Source organism: Peromyscus maniculatus, chromosome X (genome assembly GCF_049852395.1).
Source record: "Peromyscus maniculatus bairdii isolate BWxNUB_F1_BW_parent chromosome X, HU_Pman_BW_mat_3.1, whole genome shotgun sequence".
NCBI classification, from domain to species: Eukaryota; Metazoa; Chordata; class Mammalia; order Rodentia; family Cricetidae; genus Peromyscus; species Peromyscus maniculatus.
The window spans coordinates 139,982,030-140,004,474 of NC_134875.1; the positions used below are offsets into that span (position 1 = coordinate 139,982,030).

At 46.8% G+C, this 22,445-nt stretch overlaps 1 protein-coding gene and 1 long non-coding RNA gene across 3 annotated transcripts in view; both read right to left on the reverse strand.

Annotated features, from left to right (window-relative positions):
• The window catches only part of LOC143270804 (uncharacterized), a 79,797-nt gene extending 76,564 nt beyond the window's left edge, over positions 1-3,233 (reverse strand). The window contains exons 1-2 of one of the 2 annotated variants that reach the window (XR_013048033.1): positions 3,058-3,233; positions 2,716-2,949 (exon numbers count right to left, since the gene is read on the reverse strand). This is a non-coding gene — a long non-coding RNA (uncharacterized LOC143270804). The remainder of the gene's footprint in view (positions 1-2,715; positions 2,950-3,057) is intronic. The other variant, XR_013048034.1, reaches the window with a different exon arrangement.
• Positions 1-22,445, reverse strand: part of LOC143266776 (protein VCF1-like) — a 463,727-nt gene that overhangs the window by 366,952 nt on the left and 74,330 nt on the right. The gene's annotated exons all lie outside the window — the stretch shown is intronic.

A 22,445-nucleotide genomic window follows, 5' to 3' on the forward strand; every position in this document is an offset into this window, starting at 1 on the left:
GCGATGGCAGGAGAGCATCTTAAAACTATGTCTGTTTAAATGCATAGCCTTCATTTACCCTGGGAGACTGTAAGCAATCGCCCCACCCGCAACTCTTCATCTCTTTTCATTCTCACTCACAGGCATCTTTGCTCCCTGTCACACTCTTCTACACTCTTCAGTCCTTCTCAGTATCTAATTTAGGAGCCCTCCAACCACCTAAAGGATGCCATGCGTGTGACCTTGCCCCACATCTGGCATGGACTGAACCAGAATTCTCTGCTGAGTATCAATACCAGTCCTTTAAAAATCCTGTCCACATGCAACCACCAACTGGACACCCACAGCTCCTGCAAGTCTGCACACAACATGCTATGGTAGGAGTTCATAGAATGCCCGAAGTGGCCATGCACCAGATAATGATGTCTCCTAATTTTCCCACTTGTGCACGGCAGCTGCTGGACTTGGTTTAAAATACTTCTCATCTGGATGCAGAGACACACAGCCAAACAAGTATACACAGAAGGAGCCCAAATTGGAGATCTGCATCGGTTTCCTCGCCTGGGTGCTCAGAAAACTTCCTCAGAAGAGCAGGGTGGGAGGTGGGAAGATCTGTGGGAGCCAGGGTGCTGTCAAGAAAACTAGGAGAACAGGACCCACAGAATCTATTGAGCAGGGCTCTTGGGAGCTCACCGAGACTGAAGAAACGTTCAGAGAGCCTGCATGGTTCTGTCCTAGGTCCTCTACGTGTATGTTGTGGTTGTCAGCTCGGGATTCTTATGGAAATCCTATCAGTGTAAGTGGGCATATCTCTGACTCGTTAGACCCTTGTGCTCCTACTGTTTTTCCTTGTCCAGCCCTGATGAGCGGGTTTGTGCCTAGTCTTATTGTAAATTGTTAGGCTGTGTTCTGTTGATATCTCCTGGAGCCTGCTGTTTTCTGAAGGGAAACAGGAAGAGAGGATCTGGGGCAGAGGGCAGGTGTGGGAGGGTCCAGGGAGCAGTGGATGGAAGGGGGACTGCTCTGCTGTGGTCAGGATTTATTGTATGAGAGAAGAGCAAGAAAAGACTAAAGAAAAAAAAGAAAAACTCTGTGTGTGTGTGTGTGTGTGTGTGTGTGTGTGTGTGTGTGTGTGTGTGTGTGTGTATGTGTTGCTGGCCAACCCTTGTAACTTTCCCATCTTATTGTCTTCATTACTAATGACTGGGCAATGAAGCCAAGGAAAGCTGGGAACACCTGATTGTTTGGACACTTCACTCAGGTCACTCAGATTTCTAGTCACATTGCAGTTCCAGTGGTCACCACCATGCAGGAGTCTGGTTATCTACGGTGTGGCACTCACTAGATATTCTGTACAAGCTTGGTTAAACAATAGCCAGTGCAGGAATGCAAACGCTTGCTTCATAAATCCTCTGCCAACACCTTAAGCATTCCAGGACAAGGGCTCTCTGATTGCTTACATCCAGGGTAATATGCCTTACCCAAGCCAATTGGTTTTCCGACAATGCTCTGCCAATCAGCCACCAAAGCTGTGGCTTCAGGGTACTGAAATTTCTTATGCGATCGAATCCAAGCTTCACAAGGCCATGTAGGGTTGGCCATATGCCCTGCCTTGGGGGTTAACAGGCCCCAAGCCAGATGTCCCTAGTGCTGCTCTCAGTACAGGAGGTCCTGAAGGAGCTGTCGGGTCCAGGCTCACTTCAGCTGCTGTGGGAATTTAGCTCCTTCGACACGTGGGCGACAAGACCCCTGCACCCTTGCTGCCCAGCAGCTGAGCACAGTCAGGTGCTGCTGGAGAGGCTGCCTCAGCTCCCTCCTGTGCTCCCCTTCGGCCTCCTCCAGCAGCCTGCTCCCGAGACAAAGCCCTCTCTCTCTATGCCCAGGTCCTGTCACCTGTTGCTTCCAAGGTCCAACAGGAGCACAAGAGAGGTGCTGGCACAACTTCCGGGAGGGTCATGAGGGCATTCCCTTCTCCTGACTATGCACACAAGCTCTTGAGTCATTTACCTCACCGCTACTGTGGTGACCCTCCTTAGCATTCAATATTCACTTAGTACTACGCCACAGAAGACTTCATATCAGCCAAAATGCCAGATATGGGATACATCATACTTTAATTAGCCCTAACATCAGACATCTAAGACATTTCCAACCCTGACAGTTATGGAGTGCTCAACAAACATCGTTTTATACACACCTTCCTCTACATACTAAGTGGTTTCTTTGGTATATATTTGTGGCAGACCTGGTCATCTTCAGTGGGCATGTATTTTTGTTGTTGTTGTTCACGTTTATTTTATTTTATTTTATTGAGTGAGAGTCTCACTATGTAACTGTGGCTGGCCTGAAACTCACTCTATAGAGCACACCATCCAAGAACTCACTCAGAAGTGCCTGCTTCTGCGTCCTGTTACCTGGGATGGGCTATCATGCCCTGTAAATTCTGGGAAAAAATGGGGTTTGGGGTTGTTGTAAGTCATGTGGCCCAAAGCCTGAAAATGGAGTCTCTTCTGTCAGTCATTCAGGTCTAATTGGCTCCCGATTGACATACAACCTATGGAGGTCCAGTTTCTCCAACCAGAAAGGGACCAAAAATATTCTGAACAGGGTTTTAGATCATTAGATCATAGCCATGATCTAGAAACAGGTTACAATCCCTTACTTGGGAAGCCCATTGGGGTTAATAAACAAAGATCATATATATGTGCCCAGTCTGGTGGCAACACCCAATCTCACCTCACCTGATCGTAGCAGATCACCTTCCTCTGTCTCTGGACCGAGTCCACACTGCCTGGATGTCAAACTCCCCTTCAGTTCTTCCTGCTACTGGATGTTGTACACTGGAGAGTGGCCTTACGGGATACAGAGCTGAAGTTCCAGAGCTGAAGGCCTACAAGACAGTGCGGAGAAGCTGGGCCCTCCTTGCCGAGGTCTCTTCGGAACTGGAGCCTGGCTGTGTCCAGAGCCTCTCTGGGGAAACAAGATTCTTTCTCAGGAAGATTGGCTCTGTCCCTGAAGGGAGAGGGTAAGTTGGGGAAAGGAGACAGGACTAGGTCGAATTGGTGATCAGCTTCTTACCTTTCGGAGCCAGCTAGATTTCTTTTTTCTTTTCATGTGAAATCAAGTTCCACTCCCTGATTGAGGGCCCTGAGACCATCAGCCCCCCACACCACCCCCAGCCCATGTGGACAGTGTGGCAGCCCTGGAGGAGACCTGCCAGAGGCGCTGTGGCCTTGCTGGGACTCATTGTGACCAAAGAAGAGTTTCCAAGGTGCTGAGAGTGACCTAACAGTGGAGGGAGGGAAAACTGGTCCCAAACACTGTCCTCAGGGTGGTGGTGAAGGGGGAAGTGTCCATGGTTAGGCCCGCCCATTGCAAAGGAGGGAAAACCACTGTGACAGGCTGGGATTGCCTTTCTGTTAGAGTCCAAGGAAAGGAGGGATTCAATGTGAACACTTATGTATTTATTGAAATGAGTTGAAATTGGATATTTTTCAGGGTTTGGAGGTCAGGGGCTCATGTAGCTGAGTCTGGCCTCAAATTCCCCCTTTTTTTTAATTTATTTTATTTTATTTTATTTTTATTTTTTGGTTTTTCGAGACAGGGTTTCTCTGTGTAGCTTTGTGCCTTTCCTGGAGCTCACTTGGTAATTTGGTAGCCCAGGTTGGCCTCGAACTCACAGAGATCCGCCTGGCTCTGCCTCCCAAGTGCTGTGATTAAAGGCATGCACCACCAACGCCCGGCCTCAAATTCCCTTTCTAACCAGGATGATCTTGAGTTTCTGATCCTCCAGCCTCCATATCCCAAGTGCCAGGATTGGAGGCCTGTGCCACCACACCCATTTTATGTGAGGCTTTGATCAAACCAAAGGCTTCCTGCATCATAGGCACCTCTGGCAAATGAAATGCAGTCCCAGCCCCATAAAGGGTTTGTAAGAACAGAAATAATGGGTTTCTTCAAAGCAGTGCACACATGAACACCATTGTACCCAGCCTATGCTCACCTGCTCCACAGGCCTCACTGGTCCCCTCTGCCCTTCTGCTTAGCCCCTTCCTCGACAAAACAGCATCTCTGTAGAGCCGATCGTCATCTACAAAGGCAACATTATCGTTCACTAAATGAAGGCGGCAGAATTTCATTGTTACCGTCACCTTTTTGTTCCCATCCCTCTCGTTGAGACTGTGAAATGGGGGAGGCACAGAGGGCTTTGACATGCTGTACCCAGTGAAAGATTTAACGGGTCCTGGAGCCCCCATGTAAACCTAGGCATGTTGGGTCCTAACTGCTGTGCTGTGTCGCCATCTACTGATGACTCCCAGCTCCACAGCTGCACCTCCATCTTGGAGATGGTCCTCAGTTTCTAGTGTCCTCCCAGTCCACTCTTACCTGATAGTCCCAGGGATCCTGGACTCTCTGTGCACCGACTTGAACTCACTATGGCCAAACATTTGTGAACCTCTGTCTCCTCTAGTCTCGGCAATCTTTGAAAGCCTCCACCATCTACCGGACTGGCCCACTCCCTCACAGTCCTCCACTGCCCCCACTGTCCCTGAGACATCCAGACTGTCTAGACGACCTGCCAATTCCTCTCTCATCCACTCATTGTCCTCTTCCCCTGCCTCACTCATAACCATGCAAGGAGTGATGCAGCGACACAGAGGGTGCCTACTACACAGAGATCTCTTCTCAGGTCGTCACGTCATTGTTACTTGGACTGTATGTAAGCATGCATGGTGAGTATGTTAGCATGTGTGGTGTGCCTGTGCACATGTGAATGGCTGTGTGTGTGTGTGTGTGTGTGTGTGTGTGTGTGTGTGTGTGTGTGAATGCATTCTCCAAGAGCCTAGCAGATGCATGTGCACAGTAACCTGGAATCCCCAGACTGCAGCAGTGTGTAGGAGGTTAAATATGCTTTATCGCAGTTGGAAATCAGGTGCTGAGAAGCAGCGGCATTACGTGCAGACAGGAAAACTAAATCTAATTTCGCACCTTACACAAAGGTGGTCAAGACTGGGTGAAGGACAAAGGGGAAGAAGGATGTGAAATCTTGACGGAGCAGACTGCTGGGGAGTCTCCCTTCCCTTCACTGGACGTAAGATAGGACTCGGTCTTAGTATCAGCAGAGCCTGCTGGTTTCTGGGAATGCATCCCTTGCTCTCAGAGTGAAATGTGCAGTGAAGAATCGGCTCCACGTCAGCCACATCACGCTTTCCACTTCCCATTGCTCTGCATGAACAAGGTGGCAAGGGAATGGGTGGAGAGGGAAGAACAGCACCACCAGATGTGATTTAAATGACCGGAGAAAAACTCTGTGCACGGACACCACATCATCTTCGGCCGTCATGGTTTGAATCGGCCCCCAGTCCAGATGGTATCTTCAGGCAAATGGAGCTGCCCATCTGAGAATTCTCATTCTGCCGGAGTGGCTGGGGGCCTGTTCGACATGCGTTTCCAGGAAGGAGAGAACCATCTGCCTGACAGCTTCTGGAGTGCCATTCAGAGACATGAGGAGGCCTCAGCCATTACACTTGTGTCCTCTGAATGCACGACCCACTCATGACAGCGAAAATCTCATTTCCAGTGATGGACATGGAAAGCCTTCTGTGGCAGCTTCACTCACGGTCTGTCATTTTAAACCACTTAGCACACGACGCCTAAAAGTGCGGAGCTATAGAGAATCAAAAGTAGGGACAGGCACAGATGCTGTACTTACAGTGATGCCCTTTTCCCTGGTCACAGGTAATCCAGAACTCCATGCCTGTGTCACATCCTTCTCCTCCTTGGAGGCCGCTGTCTGTCTCAGGGCCTGGGGGTATAACAGGCCCTGAGAAGCTGCTTTGGATTCTGAATGAAGAAAGAAAGCATCAGATCCTCACTTGGGCCCACAAGGTAACTAACTACGGTGAAGGACAAAAGTCTGGCATCCCTTTCCTGTGGGTCTCCTTTCCTTTGTCAGACCCCTGCCTCACCCTGCATACCTGCAACAGTCACTCAAGGACCGTCTAAAGAGCCATTTGTACGTAACCCTGTCCTCACTCCCATCCAGACTGAAGGCCCAAGTGGAGTCATCCTCCTAAACCTGTAGTCACCCTGGATTCTAGGAAGAGCAGAGCCCCTCAGCAGAGGGACGATTACACTCCCTTGAGACCAGTTATCCATGATGGCGAGGCTACACATCCTGCAGGAGCCAGATCCACGTCCTGGTGGGGTGCTGTATAACGATTTCTGCAGGTACTCTTACAGAACCGGACCTGGGCAAGACAAGCTCACCTTGACCTTTGCTCTGGATATCTTTGTTATGGACATTCCTTGACTGTTTTCCCAAGTTCTTTCTCTCCTTAAGCTGAAAGCATATGTCAGGATCAGCAGAATGACCTTGCGGCCACCAATCCATGTGCCCATCTCACGCTGGATCAACTCTCATCTCTTAAGAGGTCCCGGGCTGGGGAGGTAGCCTAAATTTTGAAGTAGCTGAGGCTGGAGGGATTTCTCTGAACTCTGATGACAGCAGGGATGTTATATCTCCATGCCTCTCATTGCAGAGAGAGGGTGAGGAGGAAAATTAGGTCTCGGGCTCTCAATGCGTCCTGACAGGTGGATCACCACATACAGGAAGCACAGGCCAATACGAAAATGGTTCTCTCAAACTCTCGATTAGACACCGCCTGCCCCTGCCCCAACCCAAAGCTGTCTAGACTAGGAAGGCTGGAAGTGTGTTTGGAGTGCTTGGAAGAATGTTGTTTCCCAGGCAGGCAAGAGGACATTTACATTCCTTTTGACTCAAAAACTGTGACATAGGAGAAAACCAGCTAGGCTGCCTGAGGGCCTTCTCCTGTCTCTGTTCCCCCAGATTCAACCTCCCAGTCTGGTCCCTGGTGCTGCTACAGGACACCACCTGGAGCCTCCCCCTCTCCCCCTAGAACTCCCATGGATCCCACAGACCCTCCCTGCCTAGTCTTCCTCCCCCCACACATGGCTGTATCCAGGCTCCCACCCCCAGCAGGCAGCCTCTGCTAAACCATGGGCCATGGCTGTCAGAAAACAAGGTAGCAGGAAAGCTGCCTGCAGATTTCTCCTCTCTCTATGTTCATCCAGATGCAATCCCCAGTCTCTTCCCCAGCTCTGCATCAGAGTACCCATGACTGCCTTCCCTGCCCCCTGCCTCCATCTACTGGCTTTCCCACAGAGCTTCCTTCCCCTTCCTACATCACCCCCCACACTTGTTGCTTTGGTCCAGAAACCAACTCCAGCAGGCACCCCTGCTAACCCAAGGGCAACTCCTTCCAGGTCAACAAGTAGGCTGAAGGCAGACCCATACCTCTCCTACTGCTCCTGAGATAAAATCCCCCAGTCTCATCCCCAGCTCTGTGGGGGGAAACCTGCTGTTGTCTTCCTTTCCTCTCTGACCCCATCCCCAATGGATCACAAAGACTTCCTCCTCCAACCGTCCTTCCCCCAGCTCATCCAGTATCCCAGCCTCCAACACCAGCAGGCTTTCCCTGTAAACACATCGATTGAGCAGGCCAGGAGAACAGGCAACACATGGCCATAACACACTCTGAAAATCAGAGAGGAAACAGACACCAAGGAACAAAACACCCACCCAATGAAGACAACACCAGATATCAGCATCTGGAATTGCAAACTTCCCAAACGCAGATGCCTAGATGCCAGTGTATAAACACAACCAATAGCACCCAGACAACATGTCACCACTGGAGCCCTGCTGTCCTTCCATACAGGCCCTGAATATTCCAACATAACTGAATCACAAGAAAAAGACCTTAAGACAGCTTGTGTGAAGATGACCGAGGTCCTTAAAGAGAAAATAAAGAAATACCTTAAAGAAATCCAGGAAAACACAAATAGTGGAAGGAAATGAATAAAACTGTGCAAGACCTGAAACTGGGGAAAGAATCAGGAAAGAAAACCCAAACTGAGGTAATTCTACAAATGAAAAGTTCAGGAAATCCAATAGGAACTACAGAGACAAACTAGCTTTACCATCAGAAGACAAGAGATGGAAGACTGAATCTCAGGCATGTAAGATATTATAGAAGAAATGGATACATTGGCCAAAGAAAACATTGTCTGTAAACAAACTTCTGACATAAGACATGCAGAAAGTCTGGTACACTAGGCAAAGACTAAACCTAAGAATAATAGGTATAGAGCAGTGGCTCTCAAACTTCCTAAAACTGTGGCACCTTAATACAGTCTCTCATGTTGTGGTGAACCCCAACCATGAAATTATGTCGTTGCTATTTCATTTGTGTGATTTGGCTACTATTAGGTATCATAGTGTAAATATCTGATGTGCAGGACATCTGATATGTGACCCCTGTGAAAGGATCTTTTGACCCTCCCCAAAGGTGTTGTGACTCACAGGTTGAGAATTTGTGGTAGTTAGGAAGGAGAAGAAACCCAGCTCAGAGGCCCAGAAATTGTTTTAACAAAGTCATAGAAAAATTTTCCTAACGTGGAAATAGGGAGATGCCTATTATGGCACAAGAAGCATACAGAATACCAAATAGGTTATAGTGAGAAAGAAAATGAACCCACTACATAATAATCAATACAATAATTGTACAGAACAAAGGAAGAATAATAAAAGCCTCAAGGGAAAATGACCAAGTAGCATATAAAGGCAGACTTGTTAGAATTACACCCGACTTCTCAATAGAGACTCTGACAGCCAGAAGGGCCTAGGCAGATGTGCTACAGACTCTTAAGAGACCACAGATGCCAGGTCAGACTACTATACCCAGCAAAACTTTCAATCACCATGCATAAAGACAGGAAGATATTCCGCGATAAAGTTAAATTTAAACAACATCTATCTACAAATATAGCACTACAGGAGGTGCTAGAAGGAAACATCCCACACGCAAGGAGGCTGACCACATCCATGAAAATACGGGAAATATAAACTCATGCCAGGAAAACAGAAGCAAACAGCACAATACAAAGAATCAATGAAACAAAGAGTTGGTTCTTTGAAAAATCAACATGATAGACAAACCCTTATCCAAATTATGCAAAAGGCAGAGAGAGAGACTATCCCAATTAACAAAATCAGAAATGAAAAGGGAGACATAATAACAAGAAATCCAGAGACACACTAGGTCATACTTCAAAAGCCTATACTCCATAAAATTAGAAAATCTAAAAGTAATGGACAGTTATCTTGATAGGTACCACACACCAAAATTAAATCAAGACCATATAAACAATTTAAAGAGACCTATATCCCCTAAGGAAATAGAAGCAGCAAAAAACAAGCCCAGGACCAGATGGTTTCAGCACAGAATTCTACTAGAATTTCAAAGAAGAGCTAATTCCAATACTCTTCAAATTGTTCCACACAATAGAAACAGAAGGGACATTAACAAACTCTTTTTATGAGGCTACAGTGACTCTGATTCCCAACCCACACATAGATGCATCAAAAAAAGAATTACAGACCAATCTCCCTCATGAATATTGATGTAAAAATACTCAATAAAATACTGGCAAACCAAATCCAAGAACACATAAAAAAACATCCAGTATGATCAAGTAGGCTTCATCCCAAAGATGCAGGAATGGTTCACCTTATGAAAATCTGTCAATGTAATCTACCATATAAATAAATAGAAAGAACAAAAATCACATGATCATCCCATTAGACGCTGAAAAAAGCCTTTGACAAAATCCAATACCCTTTGGTCATAAAGGTCTTAGAGAGATCAGGGATTCAAGGAACATACCTATACATAATAAAAACAATATACAGCAAGCAGACAGCCAACATAAACTAAATGGAGAGAAACTCAAAGCGACTCCACTAAAACCAGGAACAAGACAAGGCTGTCCACTCTCTTCTTCTCTATTTAGTACAGTAATCGAAGTGCTATCTAGAGCAATAAGACAACAAAAGGAGATCAAGGGGATACAAATTGGTTAGGAAGAAGTCAAACTTTTGCTGTTTGCAGATAATATGATAGTATACATAAGTGACCCCAAAAGTTCTACCAGGGAACTCCTACAGCTGATAAACACCATCAGTATCGTGACTGGGTACAAGATTAACTCAAAAAAATCAGTAGTCCTCCTATATATAAATGATAAACTGGCCAAGAAAGAAATTAGAAAAACATCACACTTTAGAATAGCCACAAATATTAAATATCCTAGGGAAACTCTAACTAAACATGTGAAAGACCTGTATTACAAGAACTTAAGTCTTTGAAGAACGATATTGGAGAAGATAGCAGAAAATGGTAAGATCTCCAATGCTCATAGATAGGTAGGATTAACATAGTAAAAAATGGCAACCTTATCAAAAGCTATCTACAGATTCAATGTCATCCCCATCAAAATTCCAAAACAATTCTGCACAGACCTCAAAAGAACAATGCTCAACTTCCTATAGAAAAACAAATAACCCAGGATCGCCAAAACAATCTTGAATAATAAAGGAAATTCTGGAAGTATCACAATCCCTGAATTCAAGCTCTGCTATACAGCCATAGTAATAAAAACAGTATGGTGTTGGCAAACACACACACACATACACACACACAAAAAAAAAAAAAAAAAACAGGTGGATCAATGGAATCAAATCAAAAACACTGACCTAACTCCACACACCTATGAACACCTGATTGTTGACAAAGAAGCCAAAATTATGCAATGGAAAAAAGAAAGCATCTCCAATAAATGGTGATCGCATAACTGGATGTCAGCATATAGAAGAATGCAAATAGATCCATACCTATCGCCAAGGGCAAAAGTCAAGTCCCAGTGGATCAGAGACCTCAATACACATCCAGTTACACTGAACCTGATAGAAGAGAAAGTGGGAAGCCTTGAATGCATTGGCACAGGAGACCACTTTTGTTCTGAATAGAATGCCAGTAACACAGACACTGAGAGCAATAATTAATAAATGGGACCTCCTGGATTGAAAAGTTTCTGTAAGGCAAAGGTCACTGACAATAAGACGAAACAACAGCCTACAGAATGGAAAAGATATGCACCAACCCCACAACTGACAGAGTGCCGATCTCCAAAATATATAAAGAACTCAATGAACTAGTCACCAAAACACCAAACAATCCAATTAAGAAATGGGGTACAGATCTCAACAGAGAATTCTCAACAGAAGAATCTCAAATGGCAGGGTTACACTTAAAGAATTGTTCAACATCCTTAGTCATCAGGGAAATGCAGATCAAAACAAATATGAAATACAATCTTACACCTGTTAGAATGGCTAAGATCAAAAACACTGAAGACAGCTTATGTTGGAGAGAATGTGGAGAAAGTGGAACACTCCTTCACTGTTGGTGGAAGTGCAAACTTTATACAGTCACTTTAGAAATCAGTATGGCTGTTTCTCAGAAAATTGGGAATCATCTACCTCAGGACCCAGCAATACCACTCTTGGACATATACCCAAGGAATGCCCAATTATACCAGAAGGACACACGCTCAACTATGGACATAGCATTATTATTTGTAATAGCCAGAACCTGGAAACAACCTAGTGCTGTGGATATCACTGGAGAGAAGCCCTCCAGCAACAACCTAGATGCCCTTCAACTGAAGAATGGATTAAGAAAATGTGGTACATATACACAATGGAGTAATGGTCAGAAGAGAAAAACAGTGACATCATGAAATTTGCAGGCAAATGGATGGAATTAGAAAATGTCATCCTGAGTGAGGTAACCCAGACTCAAAAGGGCAAACATGCTATGTACTCACTCATCAGTGGACATTAGCTATAAAGTAAAGGATAACCAGGCTACAGTCCATAGCTCCAGAGAAGCTAGGTAACAAAAAGGGTCCTAAGAGGGATGCATGAATTTCCCTGGGAATCAGAAATAGAAGAGATCTTCTGGGTAAATTGGGGGCAGGGGCTGGGGATGGGAGGATAGGAACAGGAGAAATAGGGTTGTGCTGGTTGGGAGCATGATGGAGAGAGAGAGAGAGAGAGAGAGAGAGAGAGAGAGAGAGAGAGAGAGAGAGAGAGAGAGAGAGAGAGAGAGAGAGAAATGAAACAGATAATTTAATAGGGGAGAATTTTGGAGTTAGGGAGAAACCTGGTGCCAGGGAAACTCCCAGGAATCCACAAGGATGACCAAGCTAAGACTCCTAGCAAAGGTGGAGAGGGTGCCTGAACTGGCCTTCTACTGTAATCGGATTGTTATGAGAGAGCATTCATCCAGTAACTGAGGGAGGTTGACGCAGAGATCCACAGCCAAGCACTCTGTTGAAGAAAGGGAGGAGGGGTTGTACAAACCAGGGGGGTCAAGGTCATGAAGTATGGTGGGAACCCACAGACACAGCTCACCTGAGCTCCTGGGATCTCACAGACTCTGGATCAACAGCTAGGGAGCATGCAGGGGATCAACCTAAACCCTTTGCATGTGGGTGACAGTTATGTAGCTTGGTCTGTTTGTGGGGATCCTAGCAGTGGGATCAGGACTTATGACCACTATGGGAATTAGTACATCAGGTCCTCAAATAATTAGGAATCAATCAACCTCAAGTTCCAGCTATAACACTCTTGGGCATATGTGCAAAGGATTCTTCATCCTACTTCAGGGACACTTGTTCAACCATGTTCATTGCTGCTCTATTCATAATAGCCAGAAACGGGAAACAACATAGAAGTCTGTCAAAAGAAGAATAGATAATGAAAACATGGTACAATTACACATTGGAACAGAATGCAACTTTTAGAAATGACATGAAATTTGCTGGCAGTGGATGGAAATAGAAAAAAAATCATTCTGAGTGAGGTAACACAGACACAGAAAGACAAATACTTATGCACTCACTTATAACTGTGAGTTAGCCTTTAAGTAAGTGATAACCACCGGGAAGTGGTGGTACAAGCCTTGAATCCCTGCTCGTGGGAGGCAAATCTCTATGCATTCCAGGCCAGCCTGGTCTACAGCGTAAGTTCTAGGACAGTCAGAGCTACACAGTAAGATCCTGTCTCGAAAAAAAACAAAAGAAACAAAAGTAAATGATAACCAAGCTTCAATCCTTAGACCCAGAGAGGTTAGGTAGAGAGGTGAGGTCTAGGTGGGGATGCATGGATCTTTTGGAAGGAGGAAATATAGATTTTAAGATAGGGCTGGGGGCAGGGGGGAACAGTAAGGAGGTGAGGAATTAAGTGGGGGGTGTGTTGGAGGGAGAGAGTGTGGGAGGGAAGGCTGGATTTGGGGGACACTTGGGGAGTGGTATAGAAACCTAGTGCATTGAAAACTTCCTAAAATCTATGGAGATGATCCTAATGAAAACTCCTAGTAATGGAGGATGGACACTGAGTCACAACTGACCATCTCTTGAAGCCAGCCAAGACTTTCACTGGAGGGACTGGGTTGCATTCAATTGAGTTTGGGGCCAAGGGGAGCCCATGGAAATCCTCAACCCAGGCTGTGTTTAAGACAAAGAGTTGCACTCTGAAAACTGACAGTTGGAACCCATTGCTGAGGACACAAAACTCATCGAATATGGAGAAGGTGAACTGCCTACAAGAAACATTCACCCCTGTGTTCTGGTCTCTTTGGTGTGGGAAGGTACTCTGCAGGCCAACTAAAGACAAATGTGGATGCCAACACAGCCACAAAACTACTGACCTATAATCTGTCCTGCTTGCAAAATGTGCTGGAGCAGTGGTGGTACAGAAAATGTCAGAGTAGCCAACCAATGTCTGATTTGACTTAAGACCAACTACTCAAGAAGGAATTCACACATGACATTATTTGGATAACCAACAACCAGAGACTAGAGAGCCCACAGACCTAGGGTAAAACCAAACACTGCTGGTCTAAAAATATCCATAAAATATTTTCTAATGATCTGCTATGCACATAGATCAGTGCCTGACTCAGTCATCATCAGAGAGGTTTCTTCCAGCAGCAGATGAGAACAGGTGCAGACATCCACAACAACATGTTATGAGGAGAGAGTCCACATTGGAGGTCTCTATCAAATCTCTACCAACAAAGCTCAGCAAATCCCAGGAGGCTAAAGATTGTAAGAGCCAGAGGTGCTGGAGGACACCAGCAGAACAAGGCCCTTTGAATCAACTAAGCAAGGCACATAGGAGCTCACAGAGATGAAACAGCAAGCACAGGGTCTACCTGGGTCTACACCAGGTCCTCCGCATAGGTATTACACCTACTGGCCTAGTATTGATATGGGACTCCTGACTAGGAGGACATGGAGGGTCTCTGACTCTTGTGCCTGCTGGTGGGACTCTTCCCCTCCTGTAGGAACACCATGCCCAATTTGATATGATAGTTTTGACTTCATCGTATTTTATTTATTTTGTTGTTTGGTTGTTATCTCTTAGAAGCCTGTTCTTTTCTAATGAGGTGTAGAAAGAGAGTGGATCCAGAGGAGAGGGAAGGTCAGGAGGAATTGGGAAGAGTAGAGGAAGAGGAAACCATAATCAGGATATATTATATGAGAAACAAATTTATTTTCCATAAAAGAAAAAAACTGTGAATAAAGATATTGATGTTTGGAGTATATTGGACACTAACTGAATCAAGAGAATACCAGTTTCTTAAAAACCTCTTATTTCAATTTGTGTGTGTGTAGGTCTGTGTGTGTGTGTGTATGTGTGTGTGTGTGTGTGTATGTGTGTGTGTGTGTGTATGTGTGTGTAAGGGACTAGATCTGCATTTAAGTACAGTGCCTGTGGAGGCCATAATAGGGCATGGGATTCCCTGGAGGGATAGGCTTCTTTGCATTTGTGGGGTGCCCCACAAGGTTTTCTGGAACCAATTCCCAGTCCAGTGCAAGAACAGCACATGCTGCTGTCCATTGTCAGACCATCTGCATTTTATTATGTTCACAGAACTTCTTGGGCATCCTTTTGATTTCTTTACCATTACTACAGGCACACTGCACTTCCTCAGTATCGGCCTGACAGAAAGTGGGACAAGCTTTGTTAATGGAACACAAGGAAGATCCGAAGAAATCATGACTGGGAAATGAGGCTCCATTGAGTTTGAAAGGCTTTGGACTATAAATGTGCAAGCTGGTGGAATCCATCTAATGGATACATAGTCAGATACTGTCAGGGGGTCCTTTCTCCATTCTGCTCCCCTCAGTGGCCAGATATCACCCATGGGACTTTCTATCAAGCACAGCACTGGAGCCTGCCCAGTTGTAGTGTGACTCACAGCAGCCCAGGTACATTCTGAAGGCAAGGCAAGGGACCCTTCATCGTGTGTGCAACAAATACTCAGGATGGTGTACAAGGCTTGTTATATTTGCTTAAACGCCACAGTGAGCTCTGGGGATTCATTGGAGAATGTGGAGAGATCCTAGCATGGATGCTCTTGGTAACAGGTCAGTCACAGCATCCTGTACCTAGAGGGTGCCAAGAACCCCTTTAGCCACCGGGCAAAGGAGAAGGTGTGTTCATGGGGGATTTAAGTCTTCCCTGAGTTCCCCATGCTTCTGAGCAAGTTTGTGAGGGAAGGTGTTGACTAGTGTAGGAAGGGGGAGTAGTATGTGAGCTCTGTGGGGGAGGGGCAGGGAGGCAAGACAGAGGAGGGAATCCAGAGGCTGCTGGGCAAGAGAATTGTTGGGCAAGGGCGAGGTATGCCAGAATAATTTCATGTTGAACAGGGAGTCATGAGTTCACAAGGAATGGGTCATGAAGGATGTCCTCTGGGGACGACACAGACAGAGGGGTGACTGTGTGAGGAACCTGGTACGGTATATATGGGGTCTCTCATTCTTGTGAGTCTTTCTCCTAGGCTATGGAGTGTGAATATGGGAAATCTCATGTTCACATCATAAATTACCACAGAGGAAGTGGAATTGAGACACAATTAGAGATCAGTGTGTTACTCGAAGGTCAGTGTTCTTGGGCTGGGAGCAGGTATAACAGACAAACTTTGGCCAAAAGGAAAGTACTTCTCTTTTCTTTCCTCAGACTGGGGGCATCAAATTGAGACCAGAATTGGAGACTATAACCTGGGCAGGGTAGGCAGAGGTTTCAAGAACCAACTGTTTCCTACCAGAACTACAATATCCTCTAGCTGAGGGGCCATCAGGACAATACAGGATCTCCCTGTTTGGTAGGGGTGAGAATCAGTCTTACCACACAGACTCCTGAAGGTCTACAACTTTCTGGGGATTCTCAGGAAGAGGACCCTCTCAGCCACAGATTAGATAAGAGGGAACGGGCACCCGATGGCGGAGGCAAAGGGAAAAACGTGGTAGTTGGCTATGAGTCTCTTGGATCACGAAGCCTGGCTGGGAAGAGAAAGTGGCAGGGGAACCGAGCATCCTAGCCATGAATTCTGCTGCCCCCCCCCTTCTGAAGAAAAGGCTGGCTAGCCTGTGAAAAGGAGTGAGGCAAGAATGGGAGAGGGAGTTCTGAAGGCACATGTCCCTTTGTCCTGGATGAGCTGTCACCGTCCCCACACCATACTCTAACGTGGGAGCAGCTTCCGGTAAGAAGAAGAGCAGCTCCTTACCCTGGGGGACTCTAGTGGATTATCCTCCTTTGTCATTGGCTTCAGGTCCCACCAAAGTGTCAGCATGGCCAGGACCTGTCCACTGCCAATGGGAAGTCCTTCTTTGTACAAAGAGCCAAAAGGAACTCCAGAGCTCTGTCTTGAGGTACAGTGACTGTGATCTGGATTATTGGATCTGAAAAGATCAGTGCTCCCTCCTGAGACTGACCATTTGGAGAGTGGTTCCAGGAGTCATTAGGAATGAGCCTCTAAATTGTTTAAATAGGATGCCACAAGCCATTGGGTCACTTCAAAGGAGAGTCTCGTGGTTGGAGAGTGGCAGGCTTTGCCTTTTTTTCTGCCTTTCTGTCTCCATCTCTTTGCCATGCTCTCCATGAACATCCTACACCACACAGAAGTGGTGGCTGAGGTTGAGCGTGTCCCCTAAGGCTCACAGAAAAGAAGCTTTGTCCTCTAAGGAGCAGGAGAGGAGTTGGTGGGATGCTTAGAGGTGGGGCAGTGGAGGAAGAAGTGAAGTGAAGGCCAGTTTGCCTCCAGAAGATCTTTGACGTATGTCTGTGTTGTTTCTGTGGATGTCGTATGTGAACAGATACATGTTTGTGGGGGGATATGTACCCAAGGGGAAGTGTGTTTTGGTCATGACACCCACACATGATTCAGGCATTGGCTTCCTTGTTCGTGGAGACAATCTTTCTGGTGGATTGAAGCTCATGATTAGCCTGGCCTTGCTGGGCAGTGATCCAAACCAATCTACCCACCAGTCTGTGCCTCACCAGATCTAGGATTCTGAGGGCAAGCAGCCATGCCTGGTTTTTCCCACTGAACTCAGGCACTCATGTTTGTGCTGCAAGCACCATTAGTGTCAGAGCTAACCCCCAGACTTTTCAAAATGGCGTTTCACAGATCTCGTGTGAACCCGCACAGGGTTGGTTCTTAATGTCTGGACTGCTGTGAGTTCATTCCTGCAGCTGCTCTTGGATATGCACACATCCAAGAAAATTCTTGTAGCACGTAGTGATCTTCAACAAAAAGAAGTCTTCAGATTTAGGTGAACATGGAAAGTTGGGTGGATCTGGGAAGATTTGGGGGCAAGGGACTGGGGATGATGAAAACAAAGTGTACGAAAACCACAAAGAACTAGTAACGGTAATTTTAAAGGTATGTGATAGAGGTCATGGCCCCTCAGATTCTCTCTCATTTCCTGTCTCAACTGAGTGTCCTGTCACCCTGTCCTATGTACCCTACAAGGAGCTGAGGCTTTACTGATTGGGCACTCAGCCCCCAAACTGTGACCGAAATAAACATTTGAATGAGGTGTGTGGTGTACTCATCCATTACCGGAAGTGGAGTTTCAGTAGCCGTGAGTCTCTTCATCCAGCGGGTAATAATGCCAGCACATTTCCAGTCACAGTATATTTCTTTTGGGGGTGAGGAGTGGGGGGTGGGGGGATTCAAGACAGAGTTTCTCTGTGTAGCTTTGGAGCCTGTCCTGGAACACACTCTGTAGACCAGGCTGGCCTTGAACTCGCAGATATCCATCTGCCTCTGCCTCCCAAGTGCTAGGATTAAAAGCATGCCACAGTATATTTCTTAAGTCCACAGTGTAAAGGTTTCCTGTGATGTTTACCAAGCAGAGGAATTCTAGGACACAGAAGACATGAAGATCTGAGACCAGGGAAGAGCAAGATGATAAACCAATGTGTAAGCAAGCCTTCTGACCTGAGTAGAGTTCCTTGACCCCATGTGGTGGAAGGAGAGAACAGACTCCCCGTGTTGTTCTTTAATATTCACAGATGTGTGCTATGGCGTGCACATCTGTGAACACACACACACACACACACACACACACACACACACACATACACACACACACACTTTTGAAATGTAAGAATATAATCAGAAAAATTGGAAATTATATTCTGGAAAGCACTTGGGCTCACGACACCCAGGAAAGACACCGTCTTCTGGTGTCCAGGTGCCTAGGAACATGAGAAAGTCAGTTTGGACACTGTTGCTTGCTCTCCCCAATGCCTGTCCTCAGCCAAGCACGGAGGGAATGGAGAACAAAATGGTGATGCAGACAGAACCCGTGAACTGCTGCTGGTGAGCCCCTTCTTCCTATGCACGTGCACTTTCCCCTAAAACATGACCTTCCTCCCTGGACCCCTCAATGGTCCCAGCTGAAAGAGACAACGCATTCCATGGCCCTCACATGCAAGAGACCTGGACCGGACCACAGCTGTTGGGGTCCTCTCTCTAAAGCTGTCTTTCTTTGTTCTCCAGACTATTTGGAATTCAGCTCTACATTGTGTGGACCGAAGGGAACAAGCCTGCCTATTAGATGAGTGTGTCCCTCCCTCTTCCCACAGGACTCCCCTTAGTAGCTGCTAGGAAAAGATGCCAATCAGGCAAGCAGCAGTCCCATTTGGACGGTGAGTATAGGAGCTCAGAATGTCATTAATATTACTGAAGGTGTATGGGTGGGGATTCACTGTCTTGCTAGAAGGGCAGCAGGGTAGGTGTTTTGAAGGACTCAAAGCAGAGTTTCTTTCTCTGTCCTTTCTCCTGGTATCCGTGTTTTCAGTTCCTACTGCTCACATTGCCCTGAAGCCCTATAGACTATCCACTGACTTCAGGAAGGAGAGGCTTCCCCCTCCCACAGTTTCATCTGTCTTATGTACCCAAACACCACAAAGCAAGGACATCCATTGAAGTCTGAAGTCTGTTCAGCAATTTCAGCATCCAGCCCCCAGCATCAACATATCTGGAGGCCAAACCTCAGACCAGGCTCAGTATAGAGCAATGAACAGAAATGTTGAGGGCCACCATCAAGAAAGCAAGCAAATCTATAAACCCATGAGGATGCCCTTTCTGAGGTCATTACCAACACCTCACCACCCCCACCTGCACAGCACTCAGTTCTCCATGTCTCGTCCTGTGTTGCATGTGCTCTGTGGCACAGGGCTTACCACGAGACCTCACTATAAATGGGGACAGTCTCACGTAGAGGTGAGAGTCTGTAGGTGGCTTAGTTAGGGTTTTCTTGATGTGAAGAGACACCATGACCATGGCCACCCTTACAAAGGAAAACCGTTACCTCTGGCAGGCTTACAGTTCAGAGGTTTAGTCCATTATCATCATGGTGGGAAGCATGGCGGCATGCAGGTAGACATGGTTCTGGAGAGGTAGCAGAGAGTTCTACATCTGGATTCACAGACAGCAGGAAGAGATAGTGAGTGAGCCACTAGGCCTGGCTTGAGCTTCTGAGACCTCAAAGCCCACCTGCCAGTGACACACTTCCTTCAACAAGGCCACACCTCCAATAATGCCACCCCTTGTGAGGTGGCATTCAGACTACCACAGTAGGCATAGCACCCATTGAATGGACATACTCATGACTGTTTTCATTCGAAGGACAAGGAAGTCATTAGGAATGGAGACTGAGCTGGGCGTGGTAGGTCTCACCTTTAACCCCAGCATGCAACACCCAGAGGCAGAGAGATCTCTGTGAATTTTCTTCCTCACTGGGATATTTATAGAGTTCTGGGACAGCTACAGCTACACAGTGTTGCTCAAAACAAAAACAAAACATAATGGAGACTGAAGGCAGAATGCCTGCTTCTCCTATATCATCCCACTAACTTTCATGTCCTCTAATCTTGTTCCAACTTCTTTTCTCGCAGAGCTGGATATTCACACTGGGTCTCATGTAAACTCCGGTGGTACCCACATGCAGTGCGTTTCTGTAAGTTTGAGTAGATCAGACATATGAACGCGGTGGGATTTGGCCCATGGTACTAGACAGGCAGGATGAAACATTGCACCTTAGGGGCATTCATCATGTGTTCGACCCTTTCCTTGAGAGGCACCTGCACAGTGTCTGTCCATCCCAGTCTTGACTTCCACCTGAGTCAGTGCGATAGAGCAATGGCAGCTCATTCCTTATATTTTCTTTTTTCCCCTTGATTTTGGGGACAAACATGAATGGGAATTGTTAGCCTCAAACTCCATGGTGGGATTCTGCTTGGAGTCTGTTGTTCACGCTTTTGAAGTCAAGTCTCAGTCAGGGCACATGTGTTAGCGATTTTACTTGGCATACAGCTCTGCAAACTTCATCAACATGCACCTCACCATAACAAACAACTTATTTCATCATTATGAAAACGATATGACCATTTTTGGTCCCACACACAGTGGGGTCACGCAGTATACATGTGTACATATAGTCAAGCTCATTTACCTCAGAATTACACCCTGTGGGTGAATATATGGTGTGGAACATATGACACTTTCCTCTGTTCTGTGTCCTAACGGAGCGACTGAGAGAGAGGGAGAGATGGAGGGGGGAAGGTGAGGGAGAGGTTCTTTCTGTAATCTTGAGAATTCCTTTGTGCACCCATCAGACCATGGATTCTGAGCTTGTTCCATTGCGGCCCCTTTGTGAAAGCACCCGCCCATGCAGCCCAACAGGGCGGTCGGCACAGAGAGCAGAGCATCTGTGGCCCTGGGACCAGGGCTGCACAGGTGTTCCCAGACCCGCTCCGGGTTGCCAGCAGGAGGAAGGGAACTGCCCCATCTGGACGCTCTCACTGCTAATCCAATGGGCCCTGTACAGCTAGTGCCCGAGACCCTGTTCTTGTCCTCTCTGACTTTGCTTCTCACAAACAGGCTCAGAGCACCTTCAGGAAACTCCTAATGTTGAGAAGGCTCTGAAATACTGAGCATGCTCTCCCACACTCTTGCTTCAGGTCTGGGTCCTGCAGAATGAGGCTGGTCACGTGGCAGTCTCCATGAGCTCTGGCTCTCTCTCCTGGTAACCTAGGCAACCACCCGCACTCCATCCTTTCAGAAAAATCTTTTTCTCCCAGGTTATTGATTTCCTCTGGCACAGAGGTGTCGGGATGAAATTACCAACCCACACCTCTGCCACAGCCTCCTGTCCAGAGTCCTCACAGGGCCTCACACTGAGTCACGACATTTAAGGAACACGTATCTCCAACCTTTCATGAGAGAAAATCAGAATGGGGCACTGGGGGAATGTCTGTCCATTTCAAAAGGGCTGGGAGGGGTTGGCACAACACAGTCATAGAGGTAAATCATGTTGCACGATGAAAGGTATTCCAATGGCATCACCATGACAACTCCAATCAAGGCATAATTAGAGTCTCTCTTGTAGCACCAGCTTTTGAAACGTGCTTGAGGTTTTGAGAGCTGCAGAAACACACCTAAGGCACTGGAAAGTGCTCGGGAAGATGCTGCCTGCTGTCGTGTGAGTGTGAGGAACACATCCTGGTCTTCTCATCCAAGAAACACCCCACCGAAGACTGTGAGGCAGGAAGTGGGAGCCCACTGTGCCTGGGGGCTTTTCGAGTCAGGAAAGAGCTGGTGTTGCTTGAAGGTAGATTGCAATTGATTCAAAGTGTACAGCTCAGGGCTGGGGAGCCAGGTGGATGGTAAAGTGTCTCGCTCATATGCAAGAGGCCCTGAGGTTGGATCCCCAAGCACTCAGTCAAAACCCAGGCCTGGCAGGAACACCCCTAATCCTAGGGCTGCTAGGCAGATAGAAGAGGATCCCTGGGACTCACTGTCTACCTGATCAAGCCTCACTGGGGACTTCCAGGATCTTGAAGATCTGTCTCAGAACACATGATGGAGAGGAATAGAGCAACACACGCAGAGTCAACCTCAGACCGCCAGCCACACAGGCATGAGGGCCCACACTTGCACACTCCTGCAGGCACTCAATCATACAGCACACATGTGTAATTGTACAGCTCAACCCCTGGAGCAGGACGAAGAAATGAAATGAAAGGAGTTAAGATGATGGGTCAGTAGTCATGGTCAAGGGAGAGCGTCAATGGGTCTCAAACAACCGAGGACAAAGGAAGGTGACTACCTCGTCCAAAGAGAAGACCACCCCATAGGGGATGCAGGGAGCGTGCGTGAGGGCTCCAGTGACCACTA